Consider the following 15,222-nt stretch of genomic DNA (forward strand, 5'->3'; position numbering starts at 1 on the left):
TATATGAACTCGTCGAGGTAAGTTCATATAATTAAATTGTACATTAATATGTGTTAGATTGAATTATTGTTTGTGAATTGTACAATTGCCATGAATAAATATCGGTTGTATATTCGACGATTACCGAGTCTTGTATGAACCTTATGAAATTCGTAGGATACAAATGACATGTCATTAGGGTTACTGATTTGGTTGGGGTCTTGCATGAGTTGCGGACACACCACAGTTCGTATGAGCTTCCCGTTATACAGCTCGCATGAGCTTCCCGTTATTCAGCTTGGAGGAGCTTCCTGTTTACAGCTCATATGAGCATACATGAATATGAATTGACGGATTACAGTTCAGTACACCTCGTGTGTACTACCCGTGTATCCAACGATATTCTAAATGGTTCAACAGGCACAATTCTGTTATGAAATCATAAGGGTTTGATATGAACTATTACTGGTATATACATGAAATATGATTATTTGATGAATTCAACCATGTGTGTTGGATTTTATATGTGATTTTAATGGCTAATATGTTGGTGATAATGTGTTTAGGCTTTTGGTCAAATTGATTGAGATATGCTATGTTTACTTACCTATTTTGTGGAAATATGGTAAGTTAAATTCTGTATTATACGAACTTACTAAGTTTAAGTGCTTACTCTGTGTTATTTTCCATGTTTTATAGTAATTCAGAAGCTCATTTGGGTTGGAAGCTGGTCGGAGCTATTTCACACTATCCATTAGCTCTTTTGGTACTTTCAGTAAATTAATTTCGGTTATAATGGCATGTATAGGATATTTTGGCCAATGTTGGTATATAAATGTTTTGTTGAGACAAACCATTTGAGTGGCTTGTGTTTGATGTATTTTGATGTGTTTATATATGTGGCCTTAACATATTTAATGTGTGCTTGATATGGTTGAATGATGGAAAAATTATAGGTATATTGATGATTGGTTTGAAATGGTATATTTGGTATAATTATGCATATATGCATTTGGTTATCTAGGTAAATATGAATATTTGGTTGACATGTTATTAATTTGTCATTTGAGGTGCCTAAGGACATATTGGTTTTATATTGTGATAATACATGTTTAAGACTTGATTTTAGCTTGATTTGAATGCCTTGTTATGGCTTGTTGATATGCAAATTTTTGTGTTTAGGTTGGTACCAAATTGGGTGAGAAATGTGGCTTAGAAATGGTCTATTTTTGTCCACACGGGGGTGTGTCTCAACCGTGTGTCACACACGGCTAGGTGACACGGCCGTGTGTCCCTTGTATCTTTAAAATTGTGCAAGTCAGTATGCTCAACACGACCTAGCACACGGGCGTGTGACTTGGCCGTGTGACCCAAGTCAGAGAGGTACACGGGCACAGACACAGGCTAGGACACGACCATGTGTCCCTATTTCGAATGCCCACTCGACCTGAGACATGGGCGTATCTCTTGGCCGTGTGAGTCACACAGCCGTGTGCCCCCTACAACTTTGAAAATTTTTAATGTTATTTGAATTTTTTTTTGAGTATCTGATTTAGTCCCGACTTATTTCTAATGTGTATTTTGGGCCTCGAAGGCTTATATAAGGGACAGTATGTTTGTTTCCGGTTGGTTTATGACATAAATATTATATGATGTGAAATGTTTGAAATTTCTGTCTATTTGTTCTGTAAACTCTGGTAATGTTCCGTAACCCTATTTTGGCGACGAATTCGGGTTAGAGGTGTTACATAGATGACACATACGCATTTAATTAATTTTTTAGAATTTAAAATTTTCAAAAAAAAAACTATTAAAATTATTTTTAAAAATTAAAAAATTATAAAAAAAATTTTAAATGTTTTTTAACATTTTAAAAAATTAATTAAATATTGATGTGTCATCCACGTGACAATTTACATGTAAGTCATGTAAGCAAAGTTAACAAACATCAACTTTTTCATTCATTTTGGGGTGATTTGACAAAAAATACAAGTTTATAGGCTAAAAGAGGCTAAATAAAAATTTAAATGGAAGGCTAAAATGATTTTTTTGTATAGTTGGAGGGCTGAAAAAGTAATTATGCCTTTAATTTATTTTACTTATACCAAAACAAAATAATAATAACTAATGGCTTAATTCACAATTTGGCTCTTAAAGTATACTCATTTTCTCACTTTGATAATGAAATTTTTTGTCCTAATTTGGTACTTAAAGTATCATTTCATTATATATTTTGATCCAATTTTTAACACCATTTAAAAAATTAGGTGGCCAATGATAACATACCTTGCGCAATTTTTCTCTTATATTTTTTTCACAGTAATCCAAACAAAAACAAACCCAAACATGTTTAAAGTTTCTTTTAATTAAAGATTTTTTAAAATTAAATTTACTTTAATTGAATTAAAATTAAAATCATCCATTTTTTTAAGTTTCAAACCAAACTAAGAAAATTTCAAGATTTTAGCATCAATGGCCACTGTCGGCTACCACTCATTGGTAGTCATTTAAGTCAAAATTTCATCATTCTCTTATTTTTGGCCTTTCTTTTTATTTTTAGCATTTATTGCTTAAAAGAACACTAGAATTTTTTAAATCTACAAACAAATCCCAAAATTTCAACACCAGATCTGAGTTTTTTTTACCGTCGAATTAATTCAAATTTCAATATGTTCTTCCTCTCTTCAGAAGCTTTTCTTTTACCTTTTAGATCGACCAAGTAATACCATAAAAACCTAATCTTGCTTTGACTGAAATTTGGATCAATCTTTTTGATGTCTCTCATTTTTATTCTTTTTGGTGTATAGAGATGATAGCTACCCGAAACCGACACAGGTGGGTAGGTAGAGAATACCTAGGGGTGAGAGACAACTTTCTCTAAGGAACTCGGCAAAATAGCCTCGTAACTTTGGGAGAATGGGTGCCTCCTCACAAAGGGGGTCGCAATATCCAGGCTCGGACGACTGTTTACCAAAAACACAGGTCTCCGTAAAGTCGTAAGACCATGTATGGGGGCTAACCCTTGCCCAGTGCTAGATGGTCAAGGAAGTTTGTGACTTGATGACAGGAGAGCCGACGACCGAAGCCCCGGTGAACGGCGACCGTAACTATAACGATCCTAAGGTAGCGAAATTCCTGTTTGGGTAAGTTTCGATCTGCACGTAAGGCGTAATGATCTGGGCATTGTCTCGGAGAGAGGCTTGGTGAAATAGACATGTCTGTGAAGATGCAGACTACTCGCTCCTGGACAAAAAGACCCTATGAAGCTTCACTATTCCCTGGGATTAGCTTTGGGCTTTTCCTACTCAGCTTAGGTGGAAAGCGAAGAAGGCCTCCTTCCGGAGGGGCCCGAGCCATTAGTGAGATACCACTCTGAAATAGCTAGAATTCTAACCTTGTGTCAGGACCTATGGGCCAAGGGACAATCTTAGATAGACAGTTTCTATGGGGCGTAACCCTCCCAAAAGGTAACAGAGGTGTGTAAAGGTTTCCTCGGGCCGGACGGAGATTGGCCATCGATTGCAAAGGCAGAAGGGAGCTTGACTGCAAGACCCACCCGTCGAGCAGGGACGAAAGTCGGCCTTAGTGATCCGATGGTGCTGAGTGGAAAGGCTGTTGCTCAACGGATAAAAGTTACTCTAAGGATAACAGGTTGATCTTTCCCAAGAGCTTACATTGACGGGAAGGTTTGACAACTCGATGTCGGCTCTTTGCCACTTGGGGCTGTAGTATGTTCCAAGGGTTGGGTTGTTCGCCCATTAAAGCGATACATGAGCTGGGTTCAGAATGTCGTGAGACAGTTCGGTCCATGTCCGGTGTAGGCATTAGAGCATTGAGAGGACCTTTCCCTAGTACGAGAGGACCAAAAAGGATGCACCTCTGGTGTACTAGTTATCGTATCCACGATAAACGCTGGGTAGCCAAGTGCAGAGCAGATAACTGCTGAAAGCATCTAAGTAGTAAGCCCACTCCAATATGAGTGCTCTCCTATTCTAACTTCCCCAAAGCCTCCGGTAGCACAGCCGAGACGACAAGGGGTTCTTTGTCCCTGCGGGGATCGATGCCTTCGTATCTTAATACATGTATTTAATTCATTCGGGGTTATTAGAGTGGGATTTACTTTTTGGGGAATATGAGTCGAAGCAATAACAAGAATATTTCTAGTGGAACATCTTTCACAATCCTTGGAGATATAGTTCACTAATAGACCGAGGGATAAGTAATTCGCCTCATTCACATCCAGATCATGAATGTTTGGAATCCATATTATGTAAGGAGACATTACTTTTACTAGTTCGAATTGAAGGGTGATATAAAATCAGTCTATTTCCGACATCATATCCATAGTTAACGCATTCATCATAGTTAGAAGCTCCAACTCCGTATCAAGGTCACGATCAATAGCGTCACTAGCATCAATATGAACATGGCTGTGGCAAGGAAAATATTAGCTGTGGTTGATTGTGTTGGGAAGAAAGATGAATGAGTTGATAAAAAGATAGAGTGGGGAAGAAGTAGGGGAGAGAGAAAGAGAGAATGTGAAAAGCAAATGAATTAAAAAATATTTTTTATTAATTAAATTTAATTAGTTGAACTTTTTTTAACTTCAGTTAACTTTTGAACTACAAACCATAAGAGAGAGATACTTTAAGTACTAAATTGAGACAAAAAATGATTAAGTATCAAAGTGAGAAAATGGGTATACTTTGGGGGCCAAATTGCGAATTAAGCCATAACTAATAAAACAAAGATAATAACTTTTTTGACCCTCCAACTTTACAAAAAAAAGAAGAAGTTATTTTAGCATTCTATTTAATTTTCGCCTCTTGTAGCTCTCAAACTTACATTGTTTGTCAAATCACCTTAAAATTGATGGAAAAGTTAACGTCAGTTCACTTTCTTGACGTGGCAGTCCATGTGTATGCCACGTATTGCTAATTAATTTTTAAAAATTTATAATTTTTTATAATTTTTATACTTTTTAATAAATTTAATAAATTTTAATTTTTAAAATAATTTACTACTCAGTTGACATCTACGTGTATGCCATGTCAGCAAAGTGAATAGATGTTAATTTTTTAATCCATTTTTGAGAAAAAGAGAAAAAAATTAAATGCAGGATTAAAATTATTTTTATTAAGTTGGAAGACCAAATAAATTAACATCAATTATATATTTATCTAATGATTTATTATAAATCGAGGAAGATTAATATTTAGATATCATATTACATTTTATCTATTACCTTCTACCCAAATAATACTTTTATAATAATTTTTCCGTTTTGATCAAAATTTCCGTTCAACCATAAAATAACATGATTTTTAAAAATATATAATTTTCTTCTTTCCCATCACTTTGTTGAAAAGAGAAATCCTAGCTGCTTATCTTTTCGCTCCAATTTTATTTTATTTGAGAAAGCAAATATAAAATAATTTACAAGAGAAGTGCGTAAAATAAAATCCTATAAGCTTCAACCTTTGTGTTGTAATTAATTAAAAAATAAATATGAAATAATCTTATATTTCTATCTCTCATTTCTCTTCGGAAGAAATTTTTTTTTTCCAAAAGAATGTTGTGTTGCCATGACCGGTGCACTAATCCTTTGAATTCGGTACCGGCGGGTATCATACCCCCAAGCACAACGTTTTCTTTCAGGCTTTTCAACCAATCGATACGTCCCCGAGAATAGCTTTTGCTAAAACTCGAGCAGTTTCTTGAAAACTTGCTTCAGATATAAAACTTTGAGTGTTCAGAGATGCTCTTGTTATTCCCAATAAAATGTCTCGATAACAAATCGCGTCAACTAAATAATAAAATCTTATATTTCAATCAAATGGATTAAATAAAATATTTTAACATGCCCAAACATGGGCGAAACAAAAAAAAAAAAAGATTGTGGGATCTCTTTTAAAATTAAACGTTTATAAAAGTCGTATGAACTAATGAATAATACCAAATGTGGAAAAATCACTGTATTTGGTTAAATATAAGACTATTACAAAACTATTAAATTAATAACTAAAAGAAAAGATACATCAAATAATTTTGAATAACACACTTTTTTTATATGTTATTGTTGAATTGCCTTCTCCTTTGTCAATGCTACTAAAAATATCATTCTCAACCTATGTAATCAAATAACTATTTATCCATTAATCTCTTCGATTCTTCAAATATTTTTTACAATTTTATCCCCATAAAAAAAACTCTTCTGACACTTGTTGTAGCAACTAGCAAAATTAACATAAGTCAATATTTAAAACAAATAAATCTAAGCTTTTCTTTTAGAAAGTAATCTATTTCACTATTGGACTTTCTTTAAAGATATTTTTCATTCTTGTTAAACATTTAGAATAAATGAATTTAAGCTTTAAACACAAGTTTTCATGAAGCCGTCATACAATGGACAATTTTCTTTTACAAAATAAAAACCACTTAAGTGATTTTTGGTGTCATTAGAATACAATATGTTAAATTGCAAACGCAAGATTCACAATAATCACACTAAGAACAACTATTTCGAATAAAAATATTAAATTTCTAATCAATATTCCAAAATTCAAGACTACAAATACAATCAATTCTATTTTTTAATGATTTGTATTAATCAATTTCTAAAATTGTTACCTATTGAAGATGTTAGGAATCTCATATAAAATCAATATTTCAAACTCATTCAATAAATAAAAAACTAAATCATGCATAAAATTCCTAATCTATCACAAGAAAAACCACGATCCTAATTTTCGGAGATAGCCACAATCCTAAATTCTCTAGAGATTAATCAATAAAGCTTGAAAATAAAAGTTCTTACCAAATTAGGGAGATCTAAAATATTAAAATATTGATCACCTATCTTGTAAAATTCTAGATCGTGTATGTGAGAGAATAAGAGAAATTTGAGAGAAAAGTGATTAGTGTTCAAAGAAAACAAAAGGATTAAAAATTTTGAGTTTTAGTAGTGGAGATAAATTCATTTATTTTTATTTAAAATTGTTTATTTTATAAAATAAATTTTTTCCACAAAATTTGGTGGATCATTTACAATTTTTATGAAGCAATCTTTTGTGGGGTCAATTAACTACTTATATAAATTTAGAGTAAATTATAAAAATAGTCATTTTTGTTTGTTTCAGATTATATTTTAGTCATTTATGTTTGAAATGTTACGTTTTAGTCACTTACATTATCGTTTTGTTATGAAGTGGTCACCCTATCGATAAACTCCGTTACCTCCCTAATAACAGTCCTACGTGGCAGTCCAACTTGGATGTCTAGTTGCTGGAATGAAAATAAGTTTTTAATTAAATAAATTTAATTTGGGCTGCCACGTAGGACATCCAAGTTGGCATTTAAAACCCATTTGGACTACCACGTAGGACCGTCGTTAGGGAGATAACGGAGCTTAACGGTAGAGTGACCACTCCGTAACAAAACGATAACGTAAGTGACTAAAACGTAGCATTTCAAACATAAGTGACTAAATGTAATTGAAGGCAAACAAAAGTGACTATTTTTGTAGTTTACCCATAAATTTAAAAAAAAAAATTGTAATCTCTTACGTAACTTCGTTGATACAATAATGTGTTAAATAATTTTAATAAGTGTATTTCTAAATATAATCTTACATGAACTAAATCTGGGTTTATGGGTTTGAGAAGAATTTGACAAGTAAGGAAATTTCAAAATGAGTAAATTAGATAAGCATAGAAAGCTAAAAGTAATTTAGGATTCTCAAAACATAAAAACTAAATAATAAAAAATCTTATTATAAAGTATATAAAAAAGTATTTATTTATTAAATATAAATATTCTATACTTCAAACTTTATTTTAATCTTTTGAAGTTTTAATTATTTTTATTTTTATTTTCTAAATTCAAACAAAAGTTGAAAACAAATTCGATACACCATTTAATGAAATAATCACATTGATTGCAAAGTTGAGAGTGTGACCTATTTAATCTCAAGTTTGAAGCGGGAAGAGCAAACCTCTTAGCGAAGTTGAGATTGAAAACAGGCTCTCCCAATCTGAAGGACCCATTGGGCTCATCTCTACACCCAATCTGCACTGATTTCTTGATGCATTTTGATTTCTCTTTGGTATTACTTCTACAAGTATTCTTGAAATAAAAATTACTGTTAAGATAAAAACATTCTTAAACAAACTACTTTTTGAAAAAAAAAATGTTTCTTTCAAATCAAAAATTGACCTAAAAGTACTTTTTTTTAAGAAATTAAAAATTTTAACTTCTTTCTATTTTTTTTCTCAAAAACACTTTTAAAAAATATTGTTAAACTAAACCTTACTCTGCTCCTAATAATGCATGTTCCATTGATGTTCTATTGCCTGCATTCCTACAAGCCATAAAGTCATATATATCTACCATATTTTAATGATTTGGGGGCGATAATTGCATCAAATTAATCTGCAGTGTTATATGCTTTGGGAAGAGATCCAACTCTAATTAAAAGCATAATTTAAGTTCAATAATATGGGAAGTTAATCTATTGTATGGAGTCAGATAAATGGTTAATCTAATACACATCTGAGTAAGCTATGCACTCTATTTAGCACCTTGATATGTTTGACCTGCTAAATACCTTGTAAAAGTAGTTCATGGTTTGAATTTGGATAAGTTTGAGACTAAGTCGTAAATAAATTTGAGATTTTTAGTTTGGAAGTTAACAGGTTTCAAGATACAACATATTGTGTTTCGAGGTAAGGTTTTTTATGTCTTGAGACTAATTTCTACTATTTCTTTTTTTGTTTCAATGTTTGAATGTCTTGAGACATAGGTCACCTATCTTGAGACCAAGATACAATTGTCTCAAGATTATACAAGTATGTTTCGGGACTTCAAGCTATATAATATAAAATTTAGGTGAAATTTGTTCTTCCAATCTCGAGACTCAATGACCAATGGTCGAAATTATGCATTTTTAGGCTTTCAAAATTTAACCCAATGCACTAAACATACTTGAGCTATACAACAAAACATACTCATCCAATTAACCTATCTAAACACATTCGAACTTCACCAAATTATAACCATCAATACTAAACCAACTAATCTCCACATTCAAACTCACAAAATCAAACAAAATCAACTAGTGATCAAAAGATAAAATTCAACCAAAGTGACATTTTAGGTCCCTTACCAAAAATGCTATAACTAAGCAATTAGCCAACCAATCTAGGTACATGTCATATGACTTTAAAACGCACACACAAATATATACACACATATACATACATATATATATATATATATACATACATTCAAAATAAGGTCTTAATGGCTTCCAAGTTGAGCTTGAGGATTGGATGCTTGACCGTGAGACCACTTAAGCTTTAATCGAGACCTATGCACTGAAACAAACAAATCTATACCTAAGTAAAGTATACTCAGTGATGCTGACATAACTCAAATTCAATTATAAACATAACCATATTTAAATAACACAAGTAATTTAATAATTCAACTTAATCAACAAACAAATTTACGTTAATATCCGAGATACGTATATACCAATAGTTTATGAGTCATTTCATCTTAATATCGTCAATACTTTATCCAATTTCTCAATATAATTTATGATGCATCCCCAAGGTATTTGCATCTAGCTTAATATATCAAAATCATATCTCCAATTAATATCAATGTCTTGTATCAATCCAATACGTATTCAATATATAAATTTTTTTCACATTTAACCCCTATTAACCAAATTAGATATAATAACAGATACTCGGATCAATCTACCATCACACCTAATATGCATTGAAGTGCTAATTAGGCATAAATGCATTGATCCCACCAATCACACCATAATACGCTCATAACCCCAGAGTATTTGAGTTGGTGATATGTTCTCGACCCCTAGGGTATTAGAGAACTATATCTGTGACTCTATCTGACAAAGTTAATAGGGAAAATATCATCATTAATAATTGTATCATGCTATCAAACATATATATATATACATTCATTCAACCAATTGATCACAAATCACTTTATCAAGTATACACGTACTTGTCAACACATTCGTATTGATAATTAACCATTCCTAAACATATATAGCATCAAATATATATATATATATATATATATATATATATAATTATTTAATGAGCTTGAGTTAGGAGAGCACAAATCAAAATATTTATTTGTCGATGACTTTGGATTTTCCTTTGTCCTGGGTTGGCCCTACGTCATCTTTAGTTATGAAATTAAATTCAAATACGGAAAATTCATTAATCACACAACTCAAATACAATTCTATACATTATACACATGAATGTATTTTATTCGATTTAGTCCTTGTACTCTTATTACCCAAAACACTCATTTTTCACAATTTACCCGGTCAAATTTAAATTCGCTTAATAAATATAATACAGGACCTCTTATAACCATTATTATTTTCAACCCTCAAAATTTATATCCCGTATAATTTAGTCCTTAATGATACCATAATTAACTATTTAATCTAAGTTTAATTCAAGCTCGATTTAATATTTTTACTTACAATTTTAACATACTCTACTATAACTTTATCTAATAGCAACATGCATGAATTTGAATACCTAAACATCAAATCTCTCAAACAGTCAAACTTTCCAATAATAGAAAACTAAACTATAACTTAGTAGTTCTTTAATCTAATACTTGGGCTTTCGTTATCTAATGTTATTTCATGAAATTTCATCAAAAACTGAAGTAAAAAGTTTTCCCTTACCTGAAGAATGATGTGCGGCAATGGAAGGAAAGTTTGGATGTTTTTCTTCCTTTTCTCATTTGGCCAAGGAAGGAGATGAAAGCTTTGTTCTTTCATTCTCTCCCACTAATTCATAATAACATGAATCAACAAATTTTATTAAACTAAAATTATTAAAATTTTAATGGCCATGATTAATTTTTTAATAGTTAATGGCTATCAAAGGCTATGATCATTTCACTCCACTAATGTAAATTAATTTAAGGTTTAATTTCCTTTTTGGTCTTTGGTTTTATTGCACATTAAAGACTTGTTCAAAGTTAAATCAAACTCACACATTTAATTAACCTTCAATTCCATGCTTGACACGTAATTTTTTCTCTGATTCAAATTTTAGACCAATTCACTTTAATAATTTCGGCCTTAAAATCGAATTTACCTACAACTTTGAAAACCGAATCATTACATATTGGAGATAATTTGAGTATTGTTTTACCTTTTTGTTGTTGTTGGGAGATGGTAAAGAGGTGCACTTGGTGTTCGTTCCATGCTCACCGCACCATTGTTGATACATGATATCAATTAGGTTGGAGAAAGAGGAGGGATGGTGACGAGGAAGGTCAGTTCACTCACGCCAGGGTTGAGAGCTAGAAAAGTAGGAGAGTGGAGCGGAGAATCGAGGGGAGAGGACGATGGCTTGGCCTCTTAGGCTTTGTTGGAAGGAAAGGAGAGACCCCTCTTCTATGTTGTGCTTTGGGGGTATTTATAGGAGATTTGATGGTTCTCGAGTGATCCCCTCTTGAGAAGAGTGCACCTGTTAATAACAAATGGTTTAATAGAGGGCTCGACCAAGTGGTCAAGAATGGATGATTTCTTATCGTGAGGGGGGGATAGTCGGTCACTAGATGACCATATGAACAATCCAAAGCAAAGGGTTGCTTGCAGGTCTCTTTAGCTAGTTCTCGTGTTGCCACGTGTCCCATTGTGATCCTTAGATTTGGATTCTCTCTTCTATCATCCTTGTCCTTGTTCTTGGCATTATTGCTTGGATTGTTTATACATACCTCATAAAGAGTACGTAAGCCAAAGCATTAAATAATGTCTTTATTATTACTATTACTATTATTATTATTAAAACAATTTTATTATAAGTTTTGATCATATTTTTTTTTTGACACAATGCTTAAAATTACGCATAGCCCATCGCAACCCATAAATAGGAGGATAATGTACTTCAAAGCACACAAACTCATGTCCTTCTGCATTAGTAACAATGCCCATACTAGTCGAACTAAGACTCAATCGGCATGTACTTAATTATTAATAACTGACAGATTTGGTGAATATCCAGAAATCGAAATGGGAAATTAGGGAAAATTGTGTATATGGAGCTGCAGCGGTTTCGAGGATGAAATACTAGTCTGCTGACATGGTTATTTTTCTAGTGTAATTCAGCATTTTAGATTTTATTCTTCTTGGTACTTCACAATGTATATTTTAAATAGAATGGTTAGCTGAGTTTTTAAATTCGAAAAACAGAATTTGAAGTTTCCAATATCTATCGTTAATCAGAGTACTGCTACTGGTACGTCTCAGAACTGACTTTTGATCCATTTTTATTAAACAGTTTACTAGAGACGTATGATCAATACAATTTTATTCATACGGAATTTGCATGTTTAACTACTAAGATTTATTCATCTGCTTCTGTGACAAGCATGTTCTACTCTCCGCTCCTGTAGCACGTTCTATCCTTTCTTTTCTTTTTTTTTAATTGGATTCTCTGAGATTGCCTATGGAGGTGACATATCAGCCTTCACTATCGATGACGAGGAACCATGGCAAGTTAACCTACGTGAAGAGACCACTACTTTTGCTTATGAAAACTTTGTAGTGACAATGCAGTTTGGGAATGTTATTGGATGGTTTGTGGGTCACAATGCGAAACCCGTATTGGGAGGCTTTAACCCTTTGAAGAGAATGAGAAAATTGTCCTATCATACAATAGCCGTCGGTTTAAGTACGAAGGACTTACACTTTTGGGACATGTAATTATGATGAATTGGGAATTTATCTAAAATGTTGAAGGATTAGATTACTCATGTAGTTTTTTATTGTAAAACAAACTATATGCGAGTAAGATGGTTAGAATCAGAAAGAAGTGCAGATTTCAAAACGACTTTGAAATGAGTTCTCTTTGCCTCTGTTGGACATCTAGTATATATGAAAAACTTAGAAAATTAGATATCTAAATTATAGGTACTTAGAATTTTTTTTGGTCAAAGTAGATATCTAAAGTTTTATTTTATTATCAACTGAAATCTGCTTCATAAATCAAGAACAGAAATCATCATTCTTTTCTGACCCTCAATAATAGCAATAATCGGAAAAATCAAATCATAAAAATGTATTGAAACCCACAATAAAGCCACAATCCCAAAAGCCCAAACTATTGATCAAACCCAAAATTGCCTCCCTTTTCACAAATACATGTGAAACACTTTCTTTTAAGGAAAAAAAACAGACGAAAGATGTGAAACGAGGGATTAGCAAGTGAGACGCTTTCAAACAAATACGTTCGAAGGCTTCATCTTTACTTTTTCTTAATACAATCATCATTCAAAATCATTATTTTAAGTTTGATATGAGAGGGAAGATAAACGTTGATGAAAATTTCTGGTAAATGAGAAATTTTTGTTAAGTTTGTAAGAAATCTAGCAAAAGTAGAATTTTTTTTTTTAGTTTAAATCATATATATTGAAATTTTTTACACTTACATATTTTTAATTTTAATTTTTATAGTTTATATATTTTAAATTTTGAAGATCTAAATTTTTTGAAATAATATGTAAATAATGATCGTTAATTCTTTTAGAATAAGGATCAAATTCACATAATACTAAACCGTTAAATGCTAAATTTATTATTATTTCAATTTTATAACAATCGCCTCATTTCCCCATCACAAAATTAACGAGATCTTGAGTCTTGAGCAAAGAAAATGTTTGTATAAATTAGGAATTCACCCATTTATGAAAAAGAAAGGAATTTCACCCTCAAACCTTCATACAAGTTTTCTACATTAAAAAAAAAAAAAAGTCTAGCACTAAACATTTTTGGGAAAAAAGAAGTGCAATAGATGGTGATGATAGTGAGACATTTAAAAAATAAATTTAATTGAAAAACAAAATAATCAAAACAAGGGGCCGACGACTGTTGACATTTACATTTGACATCTCCCACTAACTAATCTCTTGTTTAAAGTATATTATAACAAAACAGTGGTTATAATGTTGAATTGAAAAGAGCCCTTACTTGGCCCTTTTCAACCCTTCCCATGACTCACTTGATTAAACAACCCAAAGTTATATATAATGACAAAAACAAGTCATTCCCTATTCAAGTTTACACCTTTGATTTGCTTCAGAAAATACACCCTATGAGGAGCTTTGGCTGTCTAATTTTATATTAATAAAGTAATTGATAAAGATATGCAGGATCCTATTTCCTCTCCCTCATCTCTTTTTTAGGCACAAGAAAACAATTTTAAAAAGCATTACTCTACATCTTCATGTACCAACTATATCAGTTTATCTAAGTCCAGGTGCCTCTATGTGTATGTGCGTGTGCATATATATATAATAGTGGTAAAGATGAACCGCTTTAAAGGTGGAGGGGGGAGGAGGGAACCTTTTCTGAGTCAATTTTGATCATGATAGAAAATATGGAAATGGTGGAAAACAGGCCCCCCATTGTTGGTTTAAACAAGTCGAAAAATACAACTTAAATATGGTAAGCTGATTCGGATTAAAAATGCCAGTTCCTGTGTGCATTGCCTTCTCTCTTTTCAACATTTGAACACCCAGCTCAAAAACTTAATGCTTTTTTTTTCTTTATTAATTAAAAGCACTGGGGTTCTTGAGTTTTCTTGGTGCCAGGCTGCCAACTATTATGGTGAAATTGGTATGAAAATAATAATTTAGCTAGCAGGGCCAAACCGATATAAACTAAGCTGCCTTTCACATTTGGTTAATCGGTTAGGAGTTGGGGTGTGTTGGTGATAGGGAGTGTGTCAGGGGCGGGGGGAGTAACTTAGTTTACAGTAATGATGGATGGATGGGTAAGATCCAAGCAACAACCCTGAAGCACAAACACCTGATAAATTTGCTCCCTCTTGGAAGGTCATCTGGATGGGGATCAGATTATAAATAATATTAAATCAAAGGTTAAAAGCGATCGCCGTCTCCAAAATTGACCAGCCTGATCCGTACAAACAAGTTGATTTATTATTATTCACATTGGAATAGCACAAAGCCCTTCTTTGCTCGGCCCTCTATGCGGGGACCATCCGCCTATGGGAACACCCCTATGAAATAAATCCATCATTCCAGTATCTCCTGTAAAAACAATTGCTGCATCGTACAAGCTATAGGACCATTTTCTAGGGAACAATCACATCTCAAAAACTAGAGGCGTTTTTTAATGTATCAAACAGGGTAGTAATAGTATGGGGTTACTCT

This window comes from Gossypium raimondii, chromosome 5 (assembly GCF_025698545.1).
Source record: "Gossypium raimondii isolate GPD5lz chromosome 5, ASM2569854v1, whole genome shotgun sequence".
NCBI lineage: Eukaryota > Viridiplantae > Streptophyta > Magnoliopsida > Malvales > Malvaceae > Gossypium > Gossypium raimondii.